This window comes from Rutidosis leptorrhynchoides, chromosome 5, assembly GCF_046630445.1.
Source record: "Rutidosis leptorrhynchoides isolate AG116_Rl617_1_P2 chromosome 5, CSIRO_AGI_Rlap_v1, whole genome shotgun sequence".
NCBI lineage: Eukaryota > Viridiplantae > Streptophyta > Magnoliopsida > Asterales > Asteraceae > Rutidosis > Rutidosis leptorrhynchoides.
In genome coordinates this window covers 83,736,752-83,763,101 of record NC_092337.1, presented here as the reverse complement: position 1 = coordinate 83,763,101, position 26,350 = coordinate 83,736,752, and the positions used below count along the sequence as shown (strand labels likewise).

The 26,350-nt window shown below is 35.5% G+C and overlaps 1 pseudogene; it reads left to right on the top strand.

Annotated features, from left to right (window-relative positions):
- The window catches only part of LOC139848792 (protein FAR1-RELATED SEQUENCE 5-like), a 36,354-nt pseudogene extending 10,476 nt beyond the window's left edge, over positions 1-25,878 (top strand).
- Positions 25,879-26,350: the final 472 nt, after the last annotated feature.

Sequence of the window (26,350 nt, the reverse complement as noted above, 5' to 3'; positions counted from 1 at the left end):
TTGATGGTAAGTTTGTTCAACTCTCGGTAGTCGATACACAACCTGAATGTACCATCTTTCTTCTTGACAAACAAAACAGGAGCTCCCCACGGTGATGTGCTTGGTCGAATGAAACCACGCTCTAAAAGTTCTTGTAATTGGCTTTGCAGTTCTTTCATCTTGCTGGGTGCGAGTCTGTAAGGAGCACGAGCTATTGGTGCAGCTCCTGGTACAAGATCTATTTGAAATTCAACGGATCGATGTGGGGGTAATCCCGGTAATTCTTTCGGAAATACATCGGGAAATTCTTTTGCAATGGGAACATCATTGATGCTCTTTTCTTCAGTTTGTACTTTCTCGACGTGTGCTAGAACAGCATAGCAACCTTTTCTTATTAGTTTTTGTGCCTTCAAATTACTAATAAGATGTAGCTTCGTGTTGCCCTTTTCTCCGTACACCATTAAGGGTTTTCCTTTTTCTCGTATAATGCGAATTGCATTTTTGTAACAAACGATCTCCGCTTTCACTTCTTTCAACCAGTCCATACCGATTATCACATCAAAACTCCCTAACTCTACTGGTATCAAATCAATCTTAAATGTTTCGCTAACCAGTTTAATTTCTCGATTCCGACATATATTATCTGCTGAAATTAATTTACCATTTGCTAATTCGAGTAAAAATTTACTATCCAAAGGCGTCAATGGACAACTTAATTTAGCACAAAAATCTCTACTCATATAGCTTCTATCCGCACCCGAATCAAATAAAACGTAAGCAGATTTATTGTCAATAAGAAACGTACCCGTAACAAGCTCCGGGTCTTCCTGTGCCTCTATCGCATTAATATTGAAAACTCTTCCACGGATTTGTCCATTCGTGTTCTCCTGGTTCGGGCAATTTCTAATAATGTGGCCTGGTTTTCCACATTTATAACAAACTACATTGGCATAACTTGCTCCGACACTACTTGCTCCACCATTACTCGTTCCGACACCATTTGTTCCTTTCGTTCTATTAGCCCCTGGTCCGTAGACCTCACACTTCGCCGCGCTATGACCATTTCTTTTACACTTGTTGCAAAATTTGGTGCAGAACCCCGAGTGATTCTTTTCACACCTTTGGCATAGCTGCTTCTGATTGTTGTTGTTGTTGCGGTTATTATTGTTGTTGGGATGATTGTTGTAGTTGCTGTTCTTGTTGTTGTTGTTGTTGGGCCGTTTGTTGTAGTTGCGATTGATGTTGCGATTGTTGGGATAATTGTTGCGATTATTGTTGTAATTACTGTTGTTGTTGTATTGGTGATTCTTATCACCGTTTTCCTCCCACTTTCTTTTGACTTGCTTCACATTGGCCTCTTCAGCAGTCTGTTCTTTAATTCTTTCTTCAATCTGGTTCACTAGTTTGTGAGCCATTCTACATGCCTGTTGTATGGAGGCGGGCTCGTGTGAACTTATATCTTCTTGGATTCTTTCCGGTAATCCTTTCACAAACGCGTCGATCTTCTCTTCCTCATCTTCGAATGCTCCCGGACACAATAGGCACAATTCTGTGAATCGTCTTTCGTACGTGGTAATATCAAATCCTTGGGTTCGTAACCCTCTAAGTTCTATCTTGAGCTTATTGACCTCGGTTCTGGGACGGTACTTCTCGTTCATCAAGTGCTTGAATGCTGACCACGGTAGTGCGTACGCATCATCTTGTCCCACTTGCTCTAGATAGGTATTCCACCATGTTAACGCAGAACCTGTGAAGGTATGCGTAGCGTACTTCACTTTGTCCTCTTCAGTACACTTACTTATGGCAAACACCGATTCAACCTTCTCGGTCCACCGTTTCAATCCGATCGGTCCTTCGGTTCCATCAAATTCCAAAGGTTTGCAGGCAGTGAATTCTTTGTAGGTGCATCCTACACGATTTCCTGTACTGCTAGATCCAAGGTTATTGTTGGTATGTAGCGCAGCCTGTACTGTGGCTATGTTTGAAGCTAGAAAAGTACGAAATTCCTCTTCATTCATATTCACGGTGTGTCGAGTAGTCGGTGCCATTTCCTTCAAAATAGTTAAATGGAACAAGTTAATCATACAGAATATTAAGAGTAGTTAATAGTATTTCGTAGCATAATATGAACTCATTTATAAAAGCTTTTTCTTCATATTAGCGTTTTATAAGTTTAAATTCGGGTAGTACCTACCCGTTAAGTTCATACTTAGTAGCTAATATACAATTCAACTACTACAATTCTATATGAAAAACTGATTGTAATAATATTTCGCGTTCAAACTTTTATACAATATTTTACAAACTTACAATACCGCTTATTTTACATAAAGCATGAAATATAGCACACAATAACTTTGATACAAGATAGTTGTGAAGACAATTCTAGCTAGTACACAAGTCGTTCGGCAAAGGCAATAAAGACACGTAATTCATACGTCCAGAAACAAGTCATGCATTCTGGTTTTACTAGGACTACTTCCCATCCTTGGTCTTGTGCAACATAACCGTTATGGTCGTTGATAAGACAGCGTGTTGTAACGTCATCAAAGGGACGAGGGTTACGTAATGTCCAACAGTCCCGTAATAATCTAAAAACCTCATTTCTTACCCCAATTACCGACTCCGTCACTTGTGGAAACGTTTTGTTTAATAGTTGTAGCCCGATGTTCTTGTTCTCACTTTGGTGAGAAGCGAACATTACTAATCCGTAAGCATAACATGCTTCTTTATGTTGCATGTTAGCCGCTTTTTCTAAATCACGAAGTCCAATATTCGGATATATTGAGTCAAAATAATTTCTTAACCCGTTGCGTAAAATAGCATTTGGGTTCCCCGCAATATATGCGTCAAAGTAAACACATCGTAACTTATGGGTTTCCCAATGTGATATCCCCCATCTTTCAAACGAAAGTCTCTTATAAACCAAGACATTCTTGGAACGTTCTTCGAATGTCTTACAAACTGATCTCGCCTTAAATAGTTGTGCCGAAGAATTCTGGCCGACTCTAGACAAGATTTCATCAATCATGTCTCCGGGTAGGTCTCTTAAAATATTGGGTTGTCTATCCATTTTGTGTTTTTAAACTGTAAAATAGACAAGAGTTAGTTTCATAAAAAAATACTTATTAATACAAGCAATTTTTACATATATCATAAAGCATAAGAACACTATATTACATATATTACACCACACGAATACAACTATCTTATTCCGACTCGCTCGTTTCTTCTTCTTCGGTTTTGGTTCGTTTTTCCAAGTTTCTAGGGATATATGATGTTCCCCTAATACGAGCCGTCGTTGTCCACATTGGTTTAGAAAAACCTGGTGGTTTAGAGGTTCCCGGGTCATTGTTACAACTTAAGGACTTCGGGGGTTGACGATACATATAAAGTTCATCGGGGTTGGAATTAGATTTCTCTATTTTTATGCCCTTTCCCTTATTATTTTCTTTTGCCTTTTTAAATTCAGTTGGGGTAATTTCTATAACATCATCGGAATTCTCGTCGGAATCCGATTCATCGGAGAATTGGTAATCCTCCCAATATTTTGCTTCCTTGGCGGAAACACCATTGACCATAATTAACTTTGGTCGGTTGGTTGAGGATTTTCTTTTACTTAACCGTTTTATTATTTCCCCCACCGGTTCTATTTCTTCATCCGGTTCCGATTCTTCTTCCGGTTCCGATTCTTCTTCCGGTTCCGACTCTTCTTCCGGTTCCTCTTCGGGAACTTGTGAATCAGTCCACAAATCATTCCAATTTACATTTGACTCTTCATTATTATTAGGTGAGTCAATGGGACTTGTTCTAGAGGTAGACATCTATCACATAATATCAAACACGTTAAGAGATTAATATATCACATAATATTCATATGTTAAAAATATATAGTTTCCAACAAAAATGTTAAGCAATCATTTTTAAAGAAAACACGGTCGAAGTCCAGACTCACTAATGCATCCTAACAAACTCGATAAGACACACTAATGCAAATTTTCTGGTTCTCTAAGACCAACGCTCGGATACCAACTGAAATGTCCCGTTCTTATTGATTAAAAACGTTCCATATTAATTGATTTCGTTGCGAGGTTTTGACCTCTATATGAGACGTTTTTCAAAGACTGCATTCATTTTTAAAACAAACCATAACCTTTATTTCATAAATAAAGGTTTAAAAAGCTTTACGTAGATTATCAAATAATGATAATCTAAAATATCCTGTTTACACACGACCATTACATAATGGTTTACAATACAAATATGTTACATCGAAATCAGTTTCTTGAATGCAGTTTTTACACAATATCATACAAACATGGACTCCAAATCTTGTCCTTATTTTAGTATGCAACAGCGGAAGCTCTTAATATTCACCTGAGAATAAACATGCTTTAAACGTCAACAAAAATGTTGGTGAGTTATAGGTTTAACCTATATATATCAAATCGTAACAATAGACCACAAGATTTCATATTTCAATACACATCCCATACATAGAGATAAAAATCATTCATATGGTGAACACCTGGTAACCGACAATAACAAGATGCATATATAAGAATATCCCCATCATTCCGGGACACCCTTCGGATATGATATAAATTTCGAAGTACTAAAGCATCCGGTACTTTGGATGGGGTTTGTTAGGCCCAATAGATCTATCTTTAGGATTCGCGTCAATTAGGGTGTCTGTTCCCTAATTCTTAGATTACCAGACTTAATAAAAAGGGGCATATTCGATTTTGATAATTCAACCATAGAATGTAATTTCACGTACTTGTGTCTATTTTGTAAATCATTTATAAAACCTGCATGTATTCTCATCCCAAAAATATTAGATTTTAAAAGTGGGACTATAACTCACTTTCACATATTTTTACTTCGTCGGGAAGTAAGACTTGGCCACTGTTGATTCACGAACCTATAACAATATATACATATATATTAAAGTATGTTCAAAATATATTTACAACACTTTTAATATATTTTGATGTTTTAAGTTTATTAAGTCAGCTGTCCTCGTTAGTAACCTATAACTAGTTGTCCACAGTTAGATGTACAGAAATAAATCGATAAATATTATCTTGAATCAATCCACGACCCAGTGTATACGTATCTCAGTATTGATCACAACTCAAACTATATATATTTTGGAATCAACCTCAACCCTGTATAGCTAACTCCAACATTCACATATAGAGTGTCTATGGTTGTTCCGAAATATATATAGATGTGTCGACATGATAGGTCGAAACATTGTATACGTGTCTATGGTATCTCAAGATTACATAATATACAATACAAGTTGATTAAGTTATGGTTGGAATAGATTTGTTACCAATTTTCACGTAGCTAAAATGAGAAAAATTATCCAATCTTGTTTTACCCATAACTTCTTCATTTTAAATCCGTTTTGAGTGAATCAAATTGCTATGATTTCATATTGAACTCTATTTTATGAATCTAAACAGAAAAAGTATAGGTTTATAGTCAGAAAAATAAGTTACAAGTCGTTTTTGTAAAGGTAGTCATTTCAGTCGAAAGAACGACGTCTAGATGACCATTTTAGAAAACATACTTCCACTTTGAGTTTAACCATAATTTTTGGATATAGTTTCATGTTCATAATAAAAATCATTTTCTCAGAATAACAACTTTTAAATCAAAGTTTATCATAGTTTTTAATTAACTAACCCAAAACAGCCCGCGGTGTTACTACGACGGCGTAAATCCGGTTTTACGGTGTTTTTCGTGTTTCCAGGTTTTAAATCATTAAGTTAGCATATCATATAGATATAGAACATGTGTTTAGTTGATTTTAAAAGTCAAGTTAGAAGGATTAACTTTTGTTTGCGAACAAGTTTAGAATTAACTAAACTATGTTCTAGTGATTACAAGTTTAAACCTTCGAATAAGATAGCTTTATATGTATGAATCGAATGATGTTATGAACATCATTACTACCTTAATTTCCTTGGATAAACCTACTGGAAAAGAAAAAAATGGATCTAGCTTCAATGGATCCTTGGATGGCTCGAAGTTCTTGAAGCAGAATCATGACACGAAAACAAGTTCAAGTAAGATCATCACTTGAAATAAGATTGTTATAGTTATAGAAATTGAACCAAAGTTTGAATATGATTATTACCTTGTATTAGAATGATAACCTACTGTAAGAAACAAAGATTTCTTGAGGTTGGATGATCACCTTACAAGATTGGAAGTGAGCTAGCAAACTTGAAAGTATTCTTGATTTTATGAAACTAGAACTTTTGGAATTTATGAAGAACACTTAGAACTTGAAGATAGAACTTGAGAGAGATCAATTAGATGAAGAAAATTGAAGAATGAAAGTGTTTGTAGGTGTTTTTGGTCGTTGGTGTATGGATTAGATATAAAGGATATGTAATTTTGTTTTCATGTAAATAAGTCATGAATGATTACTCATATTTTTGTAATTTTATGAGATATTTCATGCTAGTTGCCAAATGATGGTTCCCACATGTGTTAGGTGACTCACATGGGCTGCTAATAGCTGATCATTGGAGTGTATATACCAATAGTACATACATCTAAAAGCTGTGTATTGTACGAGTACGAATACGGGTGCATACGAGTAGAATTGTTGATGAAACTGAACGAGGATGTAATTGTAAGCATTTTTGTTAAGTAGAAGTATTTTGATAAGTGTATTGAAGTCTTTCAAAAGTGTATAAATACATATTAAAACACTACATGTATATACATTTTAACTGAGTCGTTAAGTCATCGTTAGTCGTTACATGTAAGTGTTGTTTTGAAACCTTTAGGTTAACGATCTTGTTAAATGTTGTTAACTCAATGTTTATAATATCAAATGAGATTTTAAATTATTATATTATCATGATATTATCATGTATGAATATCTCTTAATGTGATATATATACATTAAATGTCTTTACAACGATAATCGTTACATATATGTCTCGTTTAAAAATCATTAAGTTAGTAGTCTTGTTTTTACATATGTAGTTCATTGTTAATATACTTTATGATATGTTTTCTTATCATAGTATCATGTTAACTATATATATATATCCATATATATGTCATCATATAGTTTTTACAAGTTTTAACGTTCGTGAATCACCGATCAACTTGGGTGGTCAATTGTCTATATGAAACATATTTCAATTAATCAAGTCTTAACAAGTTTGATTGCTTAACATGTTGGAAACATTTAATCATGTAAATATCAATCTCAATTAATATATATAAACATGGAAAAGTTCGGGTCACTACATGTGTAATATCTTTATTGTTGTTGTGTTAATAATTAAGACTTCCGTTGTGTTATAAAAAAATGGTCGGTGTTACACGTGGTCATTTCAATTTTTCCATATAAAGTAGCTAGTTAGCCAAACTATTGCTTGCCAAAGAGTCGAGCCAAATGTCATATTGAAACTTGGATTTGTACCTTTGGATAAATTCGATAGGCTCGATATATATAAGTTGCCTAGACTCCACCACTTGCGGATTCTATCCCATATGTCAATAGAATTCTTGCACGAAATGAGTGTGTGATCGAGCGTTTCAATACCATGATCGCAAATCGGACATCTTGTTGAGTGTAGGTCGCTGCCTGGTTTATCAAGTTCCGTTCTAACAGGGAGTTTATTTTGTTAAGCTCGCCAAATGAAAATTTCAATTTTTTAGGGTAACATGGAGTTAAACAAAGTTGGATCCGGTATTGGACGGTTAGCTGTTGCATACATATTTAAAATGCTCATGAGTGGTGAGTGAGTCAGAGGAAAATAATCCGTTATTGCTAAACTTCTGTTTCCAAACATCTTTGCCTTTTCCGTAGGAAGGATTATTTGATAATATTTCACGGAGTCGTGTCATATCTATTTCTGGTCTCCATTTAGGCTCTATGATCCAGTCCCATGTGAAAGAGATCCTGTCTTCTGTCCAATTTAGTCGATCAGCTACCCTTTTATTATTGTTTGATTCGGGATGATAGAGCTTAGGATAAATCTCTTTAAAAGTACCATCTCCTTACCATAGTTCGTTCCAAAATCTTGTCTCCTTCCCTTTTCCTATAACTTTAACAAATGCATTAAAAATATTAAACCCTAACTTATATAGGGTTTGCTCGATATTGATGATATTATACCAAGTTCTTCCAGAGAGTTTTCTACAATTATATTCAGTTAGAGAAGATAAAAGCAGCTCAAACCATCATTATTCCCATAAATACTTTTAATTACACGAGACCATAATGTGTTGTTATTTGATAAGAATTTCACCACCATTTTGATAAAAGTGTTTTTTATTTTTTTTATTTTAGAGAGTTAACATTTAAGCCTCCTTGTAAGACCCAAATTATTATTGTACATCAGTGTAAATAGAGTACATGAAGTGTGGGAAACATTGTGTAATTAAACAGACGTCAGAGTCTGCCCAGACATTGGTGCGCACTGCGCAGGGGTAAGTGTGCGTGCCACACACTGCTCCTGTGCACAGATTCCTGCTTTTTAAATTAAAGTTAAATGAGGGGCATTCTTATCTTTTCACATGGGGACGAGTTTAGGGCATTAGAAGCCAGTTGTGTGGTGGTTGAAAACACATTCAACACTACACCAACCTCATCTTCTCCCCAAATTAAGTTCTAGAGTGAGAAACACTTTGAGAGAGAGAGAAAGCTCAAATCAAGGAGGAAGAAGTTGATTTCGGGCCAAAGCGTATGTATTAAAGTTGTTCATCTAATCACTAGCTACGTTGTGATTGCGGTGGTATGCTCTAATCTAGATTTCCTTATTTTAATTTGTTTAAGGGTTAGAGTTTTGGGTTAGTGATGAACATAAAACCCATATTTGGTGATTTTCGGTGTTCTTGGGTAAGATTGGGTCATGAGGACTAAAAGATGACTAACCTAGGGTTTTGAAAATGATAAATGAAATTATGAGTCATAATTAATTAGTTAATTACTAGCACACCTAATTATTAAGTGAATGGGTGTTAATTAGGTTAGTGGATGACCCGAAATGGGTGTGTTGACTTTAAAATGGTTAAATGGATAATGATTGACCTAGTTGGGAAAGATGGGTATGAAATACCCCAATGTTGCATTAGTTAGTGTTGCTGGACCTTAGTCACTAGCTTTTAGTGATTTACGATGGTCTTGACCTTAAATGGACGGTTTTGGTGTAAATGGGGCATTTAATGCATTTAAGTCATTAAATGCACATGAGTGAATTGTTGATGTTTAGTCTAACTAGTATGTGTGTTGATTGAGTAGTTATTGTATTAGGTACTTTGCTTTGAAGCTTGTGGAAGTATAAAACCGTCACCGAATCGTTAAGGTGAGTGGAATAATTATGCATGTATGTATATAATGTATTTATTTGTGTGGCGTGAAATGTGGGGTAGTCGCGGTGTTAAGGCACCACATAATACGTAACGAGTGGGTTAGTCGCGGTGCTAAGACACCCCGGAAATTTAATGGAATGTGGGGTAGTCGCGGTGTTAAGACACCACATAATATGTAATGAGTGGGTTAGTCGCGGTGTTAAGACGCCACTCCGGGATTTAATGACATGTGGGCTTGTCGCGGTATTAAGACACCAAAATGTCATAGAGGGTGGGTTAGTCGCGGTGTTAAGATACCACCCGGGGGTTAGTGATACGCGGTGTGAAGTACACTAATGGATGTTGCGAACTCCGATGGTGTTGCAAGCACCATCTCCTTGTATGAATGGTTAACCATGGTTATGTGTCGTAGTATAGCATATCATATTGTTCGTTTTATATGCTATTGTTTGCGCTAGCTCGTGATATCGTGGATTTAGCGTTGTACGTTGAAATGGTATGCTAATTTAAAATGCTAGCGTGTATGAGGTATTAGTGTAGGTGATGGCAAGTAAGTTGGTTATATATGTATATGTATAACTATTGCATTCACTAAGCGTTAGCTTACCCTCTCGTTGTTTACCTTTTTTAGGCTCCGGCGTGAACAAGGGCAAAGGTATCCGTTTGGATTAGTAGTGGCTCTCGAGGGTTTAGCTTTTGGAAGATCGACCAAGACTTGGGTAGTTTAACCCCCAAACACCATGCTCAAAGTGTCGTTTGGAATTTAAACTAATGTGGTCGAAACTTATATTTTGTACGAACCTCGTAATTCAACATATGTGGGCCCGGTTTCGTAAAACTTATTTTATTATTGAAACGTGTTAGTTTTACTTATATTAATGTGTTGTGAAAAGCATTTCATCTAAAAGTGTCGGGAAGTGGAAGATCTTTAAGCGAAAAATGCCAAAAACAGACAGAAGCTGAAAGGCATTGTGCGCGCCGCGCACAACAGGGGTCGCGCGCCGCGCACCCCACTGTATATAAAAAAAAATTGTACTATTTTCGGTTGGTTAACTGGTTGGGTTGTTACAAGTGGTATCAGAGCATGGTCTAAGGGATTTAGGCGACTTGAGATAGGTGCCTAGACTTAGACTTTATTGTGTATGCGCTTTATGCGGGACTTGTAGGAGACGGGTCAGATAGGAATTGGTTAGTTCCTAGGTTTAGATGAACTAACTTTGCGCTAATTGTTTTGTGTTGTGGTTGCAATCATCAAGCGAGATAGACGTTGTACTAGCAAGTTAATGCGACGTGCTCGCGTAACAATAATTAGCTACCATTATTACGGGTTCAAATCGTGTCAAACAATCGATGTACGACGATTGTTGAGCAAGATGGGGCGGTGAGGTGTATTTGTATATATGTGTCATGTCTTTTCATTTCATGGTTTAACCTATTTCCGTTTTATAGAATGAAACGGTCATGATACCAATGAAGGAGGTACGAGCGAGGACGCCGAGTTCACGGCCAAGGTTGAGGCCATTTTGAAAAGGAATCACACGACCTTTCTAGAGGACGTTAGGAAGATGTTTCTAGATTCGATTGACGAGCAAGTAGTCAATCAAGTTAAGGAACAAGTGAAGGTTGTTCTTCACGATAATGTTGGAAGGCGAGACTTCTACTATAAGAACTTCAAGGATTCTCAACCTCCCACCTTTGAAGGTGAACGGGACCCACTTAAGAGTGCCCATTGGATCTCCGATATGGAGGGGGATTTCCGTACTTGTGAATGCCCTCTCGATAAGAAGACAAGGTATGGGTGTAGTATGTTGAGGGGCGATGCCAAGTTGTGGTGGGACGCAAAAATCCAACTCTATGGTGAAGAACAATGTACGGAATTCACGTAGGATGAATTCAAGGCAGAATTTTTCAAGGAGTATCGAACTTTGGCCGGTCTTTCGAGGCTTAAGGATGAGTTACGTGCTCTAAGGCAAGGGTTGATGGATTTGAACACTCTCAAGTCCACTTTCTTATCAAAGACTCAATTTTTTCCGGAGTATGTCGGGAATGATCACATGTTAAAGGAAGACTTCTATCGAATCTTGAACGACAACTATCAAGAAAAGATTAGTGTAAACGCGGTGAAAACTTTTGATGAGTTGTTCGACATGGCAAAGGGTTTTGAAGCAATCATTTTGAGAAAGAGTGGTTTTACCTTTGGCAAAAGAAAATTCGAAGGTTCGAGTCAATCGAATTTGACAAGCAAGAAAAACAAGAAGGGCTCCGAAAGTGTTAATAGTGTGAAGAAGAGTGTTTCCGGAGGTTTTCCTTATTCTTGCCACAATTGTGGGTGAAAGGGTCATATGGCTCGTGATTGCACGAACCCGGCGACAACCAAACTCACTTGTTTTAATTGTAATAAAGAAGGACACCCGAAGTCGGAGTGTCCTGATTTGCATGGTGATCAAGTGAAAAGGTTAGAGAAAGCGGCGGGTACGGCTAGGGGTCGAAACTATTTGATGACCCATGATGAAGCCAAGCAATCCAATGAAGTTATCTCAGGTACTTTCATGGTTAACTCTAATCCGACATGGATACTATTTGATAGCGGTGCTAATTTATCGTTTGTGTCTCCGCGATTTGTGTCTAAGCTTAATAAGTCGCTAGCTAAGTTAAGTCATCCGGTAGAAGTCGAAATAGCGGATGGTAAGACGGTGCTAGGGGTTGATGTATGTAAAGATTGTGATGTTGTGTTTGGTACCGAAACGTTTAAAATTGATCTCATTCTGATGACTTTGGGTGAGTTCGATATTGTTGTTGGTATGGATTGGCTCGATCGTTATAGAGCCGATATTGCATGCCATGAAAAGTCTATTCGTGTGAAGACCCCTAGTGGAGGGAGAGTTAATTATTCATGGCGAAAAATGAAGAAGACTTGTGCCATTATGCACTTATGCACGGGCACATCGTTTCCTTAGTAGTGGTTGCATGGCTTTTCTTGCCTATGTAGTTGATACTCGTGAATAGCCACCATCCATTCGTGAAATTCCGGTGGTCAATGAATTCGAAGACGTTTTTTCGGATGAATTACCGGGTGTTCCAGCGAAAAGACAAGTTGAATTTCGCATTGAGTTGGTTCCGGGTGCTACTCCCATTGCTAAAACTCCCTATCGTTTAGCACCGACGGAAATCCAAGAGTTGTTAAATTAAACCCAAGAGTTGCTTGAAAATGATTTTATCCGACCGAGTGCTTCGCCATGGGGCACTCCGGTGTTATTCGTGAAGAAGAAAGATGGTAGTATGCGGATGTGCATCAATTATCGGGAGTTGAATAAAGTGACGATCAAGAATCGTTATCCATTGCCTTGGATTGACGATTTGTTTGATCAACTCCAAGGCGCAACTTATTTTTCTAAAATTGACCTACGGTCCGGCTATCACCAAATGCAGGTCCGTGAGGAAGATATCGAGAAAACGGCTTTTCGAATGCGTTACGGGCATTTTGAGTTTGTAGTTATGCCTTTTGGTCTTACGAATGCACCGGCGGCATTCATGGATCTTATGAACCGAGTATGCCAACCTATGTTGGACAAGTCGGTAATTGTGTTCATCGACGACATTCTTGTTTATTCTAAGAGTATGAAGGAACACGGACGTCATTTGCGCGAAGTGTTGAAGATGTTGCGGAAGGAGAAGTCGTATGCTAAACTTTCCGAGTGTGAATTTTGGCTAAGGGAGGTTCAATTCCTTGGCCATATTATGAATAAAGAAGGTATCCAAGTGGATCCGGGGAAGATACAAACGGTAAAGAATTGGGAACAACCGACTACACCTATGGAAATCTGAAGTTTTCTCGGATTGGACGGTTATTATCGTCGGTTTATCCAAGACTTTTCTAAGATCGCTTCTCCATTGACGAAGTTGACGAGGAAGAACGCGAGATTTAATTGGGAAAATGAGCAAGAGGTCGCTTTCCAATTGTTAAAAGAAAAGTTGTGTCCAGCTTCGGTATTAGTATTGCCGGAAGGGGTAGAAGACATGACGGTTTATTGTGATGCCTCATTATATGGAATCAGGTGTGTTCTAATGCAAAGAGGTAAAGTCATCGCTTACGCCTCTCGACATTTAAAGGAACACGAAAAGAGATATTCGACTCATGATCTTGAATTGGCGGCGGTGGTGCATGCGTTGAAAATTTGGTGCCACTACTTGTATGGTGTCAAGTGTACGATTTATTCAGATCATAAGTGTTTGAAACATCTTTTTGATCAACAGGATTTGAATTATCGTCAACGTAGATGGATGGATGTGGTAAAGGATTATGATTGTGAGATACTTTACCATCTGGGTAAGGCAAATGTGGTCACGGATGTGTTGAGTCGAACGAGTCAACATCTGGCGATACGAGTAGGATCGTTACGCATGATTATTACTAACGATTTTCTTGTAAAGCTTGGTGAGATTCAAATTGAAGCTTTTGCTAACAACAAGCATGAAGAACGAATCGTGGGGCAAACGGATTCCATTACCTTAGGCCCGCATGGTTTGTTGTCCTTTTAAAGAAGAGTGTGGGTGCCTAGAATGGGAGATTTCCGACAAGTGTTACTTGATGAAGCGTATAAGTCAAAGTATTCCATTCATCTGGGCGTGGCATAAATGTATCTTGATTTAAAGAAAGAGTATTGGTGGTCGGGCATGAAACGTGATGTTGTTAAGTATATTGAGCAATGCGTCACGTGTTTGTAAGTTAAGGTCGAGCATCAAAAACCGTATGGTATGTTACAACCTTTAGAAATCCTGAAATGGAAATGGGAGCACATTACCATGGATTTCATCACGAAGTTACCTAAGACGGCGAGAACCCAATTTGATACGATTTGGGTGATAGTTGATCGATTGACGAAAAGTGCTTTCTTTCTTCCCATTTGGGAAACAATATCGTCGGAAGCTTTGTCAAGGTTGTTTATCAAGGAGGTGATATCGAGACACGGGGTTCCTATATCTATTGTTTCGGATAGGGATACTAGTTTCACATCTCGATTTTGGGAAAAGTTTCATGAAGATATGGGTACACAATTGAGATTGAGCACGGCGTACCATCCTCAAACGGACGGTCAATCCGAATGTACGAATCAAACATTGGAGGATATGTTACGGGCGTGTATTATTGATTTCGGTGGTAGTTGGGATGAGCACTTGCCCTTGGTGGAATTCTCGTACAACAATAGTTATCATGCTAGTATTGGAATGCCACCTTATGAGATGCTTTATGGGCGTAGGTGTCGAACTCTGATTTGTTTGGGTGAAGTGGGACAAAGGGAAATCGGGAGTACCGATTTGGTTTTAGAGACGAATGGTAAGATTGAGATGATTCGGAATCATTTGAAAGCGGCTCAAGAGAGATAAAAGTCGTATGCCGATAAGCGTAGAAGACCGATTGAGTTCCAAGAAGGTGACATGGTGCTGCTTAAGGTTTCGCCATGGAAAGGTATTATTCGATTTCGAAAACGGGGAAAGTTAGCTCCTCGGTTTATTGGGCCATTTAAAATTTTAGATCGTGTTGGTGAAGTTGCGTATCGTTTAGAATTACCTGAAGAGCTTGCGGGGATCCATAATACATTTCATGTTTCCCATCTCCGTAATTATCTTGCAGATGATTCTTCATGGGTGCCACTAGAAGAGATTGAGCTAAACAACAAGTTAGAGTATGTAGAGGAGCCGATTGCTATACTAGATGAAAAGGTGAAAATGTTGAGAAATAAATAGGTGAGAACTTTTAAAGTTCAATGGCATCGTAGTAAAGGTTCTGAATTTACGTGGGAGCCCGAAGAGTTTATGTTGGTGTATCTTCCCTCTTGTCATGCGGCTTGGATTGCGAGGACGCGCTCCGATTTAAGTGGGGGAGAGTTGTAAGACCCAAATTATTATTGTACAGTAGTGTAAATAGAGTACATGAAGTGTGGGAAGCATTGTGTAATTAAACAGAGGTCAGAGTCTGCCCAGACCTTGGTGTGCGCTGCGCAGGGGTAAGTGTGCGCGCCGCGCACTGCTCATGTGCACAGATTCCTGCTTTTTAAATTAAAGTTAAATGAGGGGCATTCTTGTCTTTTCACATGGGGGCGAATTTAGGGCATTAGAAGCCAGTTGTGTGGTGGTTGAAAACACATTCAACACTACACCAACCTCATCTTCTCCCCAAATTAAGTTCTAGAGTGAGAAACACTTTGAGAGAGAGAAAGCTCAAATGAGGAGGAAGAAGTTGATTTCTGGCCAAAGCGCGTGTATTAAAGTTATTCATCTAATCACTAGCTATGTTGTGGTTGCAGTGGTATGCTCTAATCTTGATTTCCTTATTTTAATTTGCTTAAGGGTTAGGGTTTTGGATTAGTGATGAACATAAAACCCATATTTGGTGATTTTGGGTATTCTTGGGTAAGATTGGGTCATGAGGACTCAAAGATGACTAACCTAGGGTTTTGAAAATGATAAATGAAATTATGAGTCATAATTGGTTAGTTAATTACTAGCACACCTAGTTATTAAGTGAATGGGTGTTAATTGGGTTAGTGGATGACCCGAAATGGATGTGTTGACTTTAAAATGGTTAAATGGATAATGATTGACCTAGTTGGGAAAGATGGGTATGAAATACCCCAATTTTGTATTAGTTAGTGTTGTTGGATCTTAATCACTAGCTTTTAGTGATTTACGATGGTCTTGACCTTAAATGGACGGTTTTGGTGTAAATGGGGCATTTAATGCATTTAAGTCATTAAATGCACATGAGTGAATTGTTGGTGTTTAGTCCAACTAGTATGTGTGTTGATTGAGTAGTTATTGTATTAGGTACTTTGCTTTCAAGCTTGTGGAAGTATAAAACTGTCACCGAATCGTTAAGTTGAGTGGAATAATTATGCATGTATGTATATAATGTATTTATTTGTGTGGCGTGAAATGTGGGGTAGTCGTAGTGTTAAGACACCACATAATACGTAACGAGTGGGTTAGTCGCGGTGCTAAGACACCACTCCGGAAATTTAATGGAATGTGGGGTAGTCGCGGTGTTAAGATGCCACTCCAGGATTTAATGACATGTGGGCTTGTCACGGCGTTAAGACACCACAATGTCATAGAGGGTGGGTTAGTCGCGGTGTTAAGATATCACCCGGGGGTTAGTGATACGCGGTGTTAAGTACACTAATGGATGTTGCGAACTCCGATGGTGTTGCAAGCACCATCTCATTGTACGAATGGTTAACCATGGTTATGTGTCGTAGACTCGTAGTATAGCATATCATATTGTTCGTGTTATATGCTATTGTTTGCGCTAGCTTGTGATATCGTGGATTTAGCGTTGTACGTTGAAATGGTATGCTAGTTTAAAATGCTAGCGTGTATGAGGTATTTGTGTAAGTGATGACAAGTAAGTAGGTTATATATGTATATGTATAACTATTGCATTCACTAAGCGTTAGCTTACCCCCTCGTTGTTTACCTTTTTTAGGCTCCGGCGTAGACAAGGGCAAAGGTATCCGTTTGGATTAGTAGTGGCTCTTGAGGGTTTAGCTTTTGAAAGATCGACGAAGATTTGGGTAGTTTAACCCCTAAACACCATGCTCAAAGTGTCGTTTGGAATTTAAACTAATGTGGTCGAAACTTATATTTTGTACGAAACTCGTAATTCGGCATATGTAGGCCCGATTTTGTAAAACTTATTTTATTATTGAAACGTGTTAGTTTTACTTATATTAATGTGTTGTGAAAAGCATTTCGTCTAAAAGTGTCGGGAAGTGGGAGATCTTTAAGCGAAAAATGCCAAAACCGGACAGAAGCTGAAAGGCGTTGTGCGCGCCGCGCACAACAGGGGTCACGCACCGCGCACCCCACTGTATATAAAAAAAATATTGTGTACTGTTTTCGGTTGGTTAACGGGTTGGGATGTTACACTCCTAAATCGTAAGTTAATAAAATTTGGTTCCAATAAACCAAAGCCATCTTTTTTTCATCAAGAACCCCGCCCCAAAAAAATCGCGAGGCATACCTTCGAGCTCTTTTATCACGCCTAGGGTACAAAAGTGAAAAATAATATACTGGAACGTTACTCAAAACTGATTTGATCATTGTGAGTCTTCCACCAAAAGAGATGATTTTGACCTTCCAATTAGCTAACCGTTTTTAGAGTTTTCAAATATAGGCGTCCAAGTATAGTGAAGTTTTGGGTTAGCACCGATCGGTAGGCCAAGATAATTAAGGGGGAATGTTCTTTCCTGACAACCTGATAGTGCTCCAAATGAACATATATTTAGGCACAATATCCTTCCAATATATAAAGTTTTCAGTAGCAATTGCTCTATTTTCAAGTAATATTCGTTTAAATAAATAAGTGCGAAGACAAAAGAAGAAAACGACGATTTGAAGACGCAAATGACCAAAAAGCTCAATGATAATGCTAAAAGCGAACATATATTTCATAGCATTATCACTTAAGAAAGACAAGCTTTTAGTTGCAATTGTTCTATTTACTAGTGATATTCGTTTAAATAATAAAAGGTGAAGACAAAAGACAGATTCGACGATTTGAAGATGCAAACGACCAAAAATCTGAAAAGTACAAAGTACAATCAAAGTGGTTCAAATTATTGATGAGAAACGTCTCAAAATTACAAGAGTACAAGACGCAAAACGTAAAGTACAAGATATTAAATAGTACGCAAGGACGTTCAAAAATCCGAAACAGGGACCAGAGTCAACTCTCAACGCTCGACGCAACGGACTAAAAATTACAAGTCAACTATGCACATAAATATAATATAATATATAAATAATTTATAAAATTATATATATATATATATATATATATATATATATATATATATATATATATATATATATATATATATATATATATATATATATATATATATATATATATATATATATATATATTATATATATATATATAAACCGTCGGCAAACTAGGAGACAAAGAATTGTGAGCTGGATCCTACCTCCATGCGATCGCATGGCCTGGAGGCCTAAATCCCATGCGATCGCATGGCCTACTTTTTCTGACCACATTCCTATAAAAAGCAGTTGGTGCTCGAGCTCAAAACACATCTTTCTCTACTCTCTATCTCTCACAGATATATATATATATATATATATATATATATATATATATATATATATATATATATATATATATATATATTATAATTTTAATTTTAATTTTAATTTAATAATAATAAGGGTATGTTAGCGGATGTTGTAAGTGTGTAAGTCGAAATTCTGTCCGTGTAACGCTACGCTATTATTAATCATTGTAAGTTATGTTCAACCTTTTTAAATTAATGCCTCGCAGCTAAGTTATTATTATGCTTATTTAAGTAGAAATAATCATGATGTTGGGCTAAATATTAAGACGGGGTAATTGGGCTTTGTACCATAATTGGGGTTTGAACAAAAGAACGACACTTGTGGAAATTAGACTATGGGCTATTAATGATCTTTATATTTGTTTAATTGAATAATAGTTCGTTAATTTGATATAAAAATTACAATTGGATGTACCTATAAATAACCACATACACTCGATCGGACACGATGGGCGGGATATTTATAAGTACTAATAATCGTTCATTTAACCGGACACGGGAATGGATTAATAGTTAATGGACTTATTAAAACAAGGGTTTCTTACATACAAGGAAAATTGGTGTAATTATAGTTTAAGTCCCCAATTAGTTGGAATATTTAACTTCGGATATAATGATAATTTGACGAGGACACTCGCACTTTATAGTTATGACTGATGGACTGTTATGGACAAAAGCCGGATGGACATATTGAATAATCCAGGATAAAGGACAATTAACCCATGATAATAAACTAAAATCAACATGTCAAACATCATGATTACGGAAGTTTAAATAAGCATAATTCCTTTATTTCATATTTTATCGCACTTTTATTTACTATCATTTTATTTAATTGCACTTTTAATTATCGTACTTTTTAATTATCACAATTTTATTTATTGTCATTTTATTTATCGCACTTATAATTATCGCCCTTTAATTATTGTCATTTACTTTACGCTTTAAATTAAGTTATTTTTATTTTTAATATTTTACATTAGGTTTTAACTGCGACTAAAGTTTTAAAATCGACAAACCGATCATTAAACGGTAAAAACCCCTTTTTATAATAATAATACTACTTATATATATATATATATATATATATATATATATATATATATATATATATATATATATATATATATATATATATATATATATATATATATATTACAAATATAGTTTTAAAAATATAGCGTTAAACTTGGCTAGCTCCCTGTGGAACGAACCGGACTTACTAAAAACTACACTACTGTACGATTAGGTACTAATATGTGAAATCTAATATATAATTTATCTTGGAAAATGCCGGTTAAAAGATTACTACACACTAAAGGGCAGTGTACCCGATCGTGTAATAGTATAAAATTGGTAATTCCGAAATCGTTCCAAGGACAGTTTAAACGTGAGAATTAAGATTGTAACTAATAAAATAAACTAAGTTAATCTATGAAAATCGAAAGTACGAGATAGTTTGTTTTGTGGCTATTTAACGATTAGCCAAATCAAAGATTGATTAAAAGTAAAAGACAATATTTTTAGTATTTTTAGGTTTAAGCTTTAAAGCAAACAGACAAATAAAATAAGTTAGTTTAAATCAAATAGGAAAAACAAATGTTCGTCTAGACTCTTTACACCTAGTCTTGGATGCATTTAGATTAAGCCCCAGTTATTTTCTAACCTACGCGAATTATCTAGTCGGTTCACCTGGAATTCCCCAGCGCAAACACTTCAATTAAAATTACACGACACGGAATTCCCCGTAGCCTAAGACCTCCTAATTGTGACCAAATATTTCAACTGAGATGAAGACTTGAATCGCAATCATACCAACTCTCATTTTGTGTAATTCACCCCTATTTCGTCTAGCCTTTTGAATTCAATTTACTCTCGTCTCCGAGTAAGCAAACAACCAATTAAGACAAACCAATTATAAATTTATGCATTAAATTAATGAACTCTCGTCCTATCAAACAAATACACAACCAATTGAATCGAAAAGTCCAGCTTTAATAAGAATCGTTCTTTAATCCAAACATCAAATCATCATAAATAAAATGAATAACTGTTAAGTAACATCTAAAACATAGGTTTATAAGTCTAGACAAACATTAAAATAACTAGCCAATAACTATGGCAACAAAAGAAATCAAAATAATAAATAATAGAGAATACATTGTTGGATAAGTGAGAATAAACCTAACACAATGAATCTTGATTATTGCTTGAATTGATCCTTGATAGCGGAATGATTGGAGCGTTAGAATAGCCTTGGAATTCCCCAAAAGTACCTAAAAATCGCCCCAAGTGCTCATAAAATCGGCTGACAAAAAGTTATTTAAAGTTAGGGTTGTATTTCCCTATTTATACCCTCAAAAACCGACACATGTACAACCCGCGCCGCGGGCTAACCAGCCGCGCAGCGGCTTAAAACTAGCCAGAACTCCACCCCTTATCAATATGCTCAACCTTCAGTTTCAGTTATATCCCGCGCTGCGGACTCCCCAGTCGCGCCGCGGCTTAATACAGGAACAGAAGTTTCTTCGTTTTGCTTCATAAAAATGCCTAAAACCACATCGCTTCATCATATTAAGGCACCTCTGATAAAGTAACATAAAATATACCTCAAAATGATCAAAAAGGCGTATAAACGATCTTCTCGGCTCTCGAATCATAATCTTCCCAAATTATCACGAATAAAGACTGAAACCGTATCCGAATGGACTAAAAATGACGTTCGAATATTCGGAACCGAGACATAAACCGAGCATCAACGCGCGAGTCAATGGACCTAAAATTACAAGTCACCTATGCACAAGAATATAATATAATATATAATTAATTGTATATATTATATTATATATTATTAAAATTCAGCAGGCCACGTTTTTAAACGTCAAAAATATCTGGATCAGAGGGCCATGCGATTGCATGGCCAGGAGGCACAAAATCCATGCGATCGCATGAGGCCAAGATGCTGGCCAAGTCCTATAAATAGCCATGTTTTCTGCCAAATTATTTACACTTTTTTCAATCTCTCAATCTCTATATGTAATTTATTTATATTATAATTTTAATTTTAATTTAAGATTAATAATAAATTATGGTTTAGTTGGGTTATTGTAAGAAATGTTTTACGGGTTTTAAAGTTGAAACTCTGTCCGGGTAACGATACGCTATAAATAATCACTGTAAGCTATGTTCTGTGACGACCCGGAAATTTCTGACCAAATTTAAACTTGATCTTTATATAATTTTGATACGACAAGCAAAGTCTGTAATGTAGAATCTCAAAATTTTTAAACTGTTTCATATATTCAATTGACCAACGACTGTTCCCGACGATTCACGAACCATTAATTGTAAATAGATATGTGTGTCTATATATATATATATATATATATATATATATATATATATATATATATATATATATATATATATATGTCTATATATATATATATATATATATATATATATATATATATATATATATATATATATATATATATATATATATATATATATATATCATTAATGATAAATATTAAAGATTCAATATATTATATAAATGGTAAGTAGTAATAAATTGTAATATATTAAATTTAGTTACAAGTTTGAATATAAATATCATTACTTTCATTATTAATATTATTAATGATAATATTAATATTAAAATTTTTATTATTAGTATTATTATATAAAATAAAATTTGATTATTGTTATCATTACTATTAACATTAACAATATTAAGTAGTGTTATTACTATCATTATTAATAATATTATTGTTATCATTCTTATTATGATTATTATTAAAGTTATTAAAATTATCATTTTTTTTTATCATTATTACTATTATTGATATATTTAATATTATTATTATTATTATTGATATTATTATCAGTATAAGTAATTTTATTATTACAATTATTACTAGTAGTAATATTATTATTAAATATGTATATATTATTAATACAGAATATAATCAGATACAAATACATACATAAAATTTCTATTTTATATATATATATATATATATATATATATATATATATATATATATATATATATATATATATATATATATATATATATATATAGGGAAAAGTGAATATGGATAACAGCACCATATAACCTTATATGCCAACCCTCCTAAAACTATGTCGTATTATACTCCAAAAAATAATACTCTGTAACAAATTAACCTCCTCCTATATTCGTGCAATTTCACAACTCACATTCAATTAGCCTCCTCAATAAGCTTTCTTCAAGTTGTTGCACCTTCACCTTAATTTCCTTACGACTGAAATCGGCATAGCTGATTAAACGATTAAAATTGCGACAAATAATTACTGCTTCTTTCTACTTTCTTCATTCAATTTGACTGTCGTTGAGATCACTTGAAGCAACAACAGGTACAACTATTTTGTGGTTGATTTTCCCTACCCCATCATACTGATGTTTCTACATGGTTATCGATCACTTCGTGATTGCAATGTTATAATATTATCATGTTGATTATTTCCTAATTGTCAAGTATTATATCTTTTAATTTACTATTAATCCTTTATGAAATTGATTTATCTACTTTCAATGTATATGATTACGTTTTTTTTGCTTTTGGTTTATCTTTGTGCTGGTTTCTAATTGCAGAACAGTTTAATTGACAGATTGGTTTCGATATTTATGTTTCTTGTATTTTTTTTAGCTCTTCATCATGAATAATAAATAACACATTATAGCTAATGTGCTCTGGCCCATAGTGGGGTTCCTCGTCAAAAAAAAAAAAGAATGGGCGCATATATAAATTTAGTTAAACACACTAATGATCAAAGTAGACTTGTGGTGTTAATTAACACCACGTTCAGCATGTATGTGTGTTATATAGATCCATCTACTCACTGATCTTTTTATTCTTGTGTTGTTACAGAATATGCATAATACATTGGAATTTGGTCAACAAGAATATGAGCACTATGACAATAATCAGGACATTAATACAAATGAGTTTCTTGACAACCATAGTAATAGTTCAGGATACAACAGTCACGATGAAGATGATGTAGTGGATGATGTTGGATTTGATAAAGAAACCCATCAAACTGAAGACCTCGACAATAATGATTCTGAATTTCAAAGTGAGAAGCAAAATGATGATAACAAGGATATTGAGTTTGAGAAGGATAATGGAGGTATTGATGCTAATGTAATGGGAATGATTTTCGATACCCCTGATGATGCATACACCTTTTATAATCGTTATGCTTTTTTACATGGATTTGGAATACGAAAACGGACCACCTTTAGAAATAAGACAACGAATGAGCCTTACCGAAAAACATATGTATGCAACAAGGAAGGGTTTAAGGATACTTCAAAAGAGATTGTTACAAAACGTCGTAGAGAATCTAGAACGGGTTGTACAGCAATGATTCAAATATCCAAAAATAAAGTTGGTAAATGGTTTGTAGATGGTTTTTACAATACACATAACCATGAATTAAGCACTCCGAGCAAAGTGATGAAACACCGTTCTCATGGAAAGACTCACCGCACGATGGCTACCAAATCTCTTATGTTGGATCTTAGCAAAAACGGTTTGAGACCTTGTCAAATAAAAAAAGTCGTAAACTCCATGAAAGATCCGGATGCACCTGATGTTACTTCAAAACAATGCTCTGATATATTGTCTGAAGAGCGAAGAAAATACCGTGGTAAAGAATTCTATGGAGTTATCAAATATTTTCAAGAAAAAGCCTATGTAGATAGTAAACATTATTGGGTTGTGGATTTATTTGATGACAGGTCTCCAAAAAATATTTTTTGGGCTGATGGGAGGTCACGAGACGCATACATAAATTTTGGAGATGTTGTCGTGTTTGATGTGACGTATATGACGAACAGGTTTAAGATGCCATTTTCTCCATTTGTTGGGGTGAATCATCATGGTCAATCTATACTATTCGGAGGTGCTTTACTAGAGAATGAAAAGGAAGAAACATTTGTTTGGCTATTTCAACAATTCTTAAAGTGCATACTTGACATGCATCCAACTGCAATAATTACCGATCAAGATAAATCAGTGAGAAATGCCATCAAAAAAGTTCTTCCAAATACCCGTCATCGGTATTGTGCATGGCACATCAAAAAGCATGAACGAGAACAACTTCGGCCTCTTAAAGCACTTTATAGTGATTTTAAAGATATGTACAATAAGTATGTTAAAAGCCATACAGTTGAAGAATTTGAAAACCGGTGGAAAGTTATACGTGATAAGTATGATCTTGGAAGTCACTTTTGGTTAAACGATATGTATAATCAACGTACCCTTTGGGGTAAAGTTTTTTTAAAAGATTGTTTTTTTGCTGGGATGACCACAAGTGGTAGAAGTGAGAGCATTCACTCATTCTTTGATGGATATGTTACTTCCAATACCATGTTGAATGAATTTGTAGCCCAATATGATAAAGCTGTTGAGTCTCGATGAGCTGTTGAAGAAGATGAGGACTTTAAAACTATGAACACAAAGGCAGTTTATTCTTCTGTTAATCCAATAGAAGTGAAAGCAGGTACACGTTATACAAGCAGGATGTTTGATGTTTTTCAAAAAGAATGGATACAAGCGACTAATAATTTAACTCATGAGACTTTATGTAAGAGCGCGGGAGAGATCAAATATAAGGTTGGTCAAGTTAATGTTGAGAACGTATATTGGAGAACTGTGACCATTTGTTTGTTAGATAAGTTAAATGTCACATGTTCCTGTTCAAAGTTTGAAACATATGGAATCTTATGCAAACATATCTTGTATGTTATGAAGAAGAAGCACATTGAAACTCTTCCGGATCATTAAATTTTACCAAGGTGGACACTTGATGCTAGGTATAAGGTGGAAAATTATAACAACAAACTTGAAGATATACATAACGACAACAAAGTTAATGCGTTAAGTTTGTGGTGTGTTCAAACAAAATATATGAAAGCGGTTGAACAAGCGAAAGAATCTCCCTCAAACCTGAAGAAAATAGATAGTCTTTTAGATAAGTTTTTAGAAGAACATACGAATCACCAAAAGTCTACACAAATTGACAATCCATTACAGGAATCCAATGCAGGTAGCTCGCAAATAAGCATGATGCCTCAAATATCAGTTCGGGATCCTCCGGCTCCTGTTGCTACTAAAGGTCGTCCAAAGAGCGCATGTCGAATCAAATCTTCTCTAGAAGCACCGAAAAAAAGAAAATGTTCACATTGCGGGGGATTAGGTCACTATATCACAGGGTGTCCAGTTAAGAAGGTACTAGTGATTGTTTATTTATGTATTCAGTTATCTTATTTGTTCATTGACTTTCTGATGATAGTTGCATTCATTATTCTACTACTCTTTTGCATCAGGCTGAAGATGCTGCTGCTGGTACTAAATGATGTTTTGTTTATAATTGATGATTTTTCAGTTGCTGGTGCAATAGTCCATGAAGTCATAAGGTTGCTAATATTTAGCTTATGCAGAGTTTGATTCTTTTTCTATCTACTGATGTGTTCAGTCTTTAGTGTATTCAAAATTGGATTTCCCTTTATCAGTTTATCAGTTAGTGTTTAGTGTATGCATGTTTTGATTCTTTTTTATCGGTTGTTGGTAGTATTGTTTAGCTTATGTTTATTGATCAATTATAAATTCTTTAGTTGTTCTACCCATTAATATGTGCCAAATATATAGCTGCACTATCCATGTTTATGCTTGCATACAACTAAAGCGATGTGCACATACTTATTTTGAGATATATATGTCACAAACTGCATTGTATAAGATGACTAAAAAAAATAGTATAGCAACTAGCTACCAAACAAGCTGATCATAACCTGAACAACAAAAGTTGCAATTTTTAGATGAGCAATT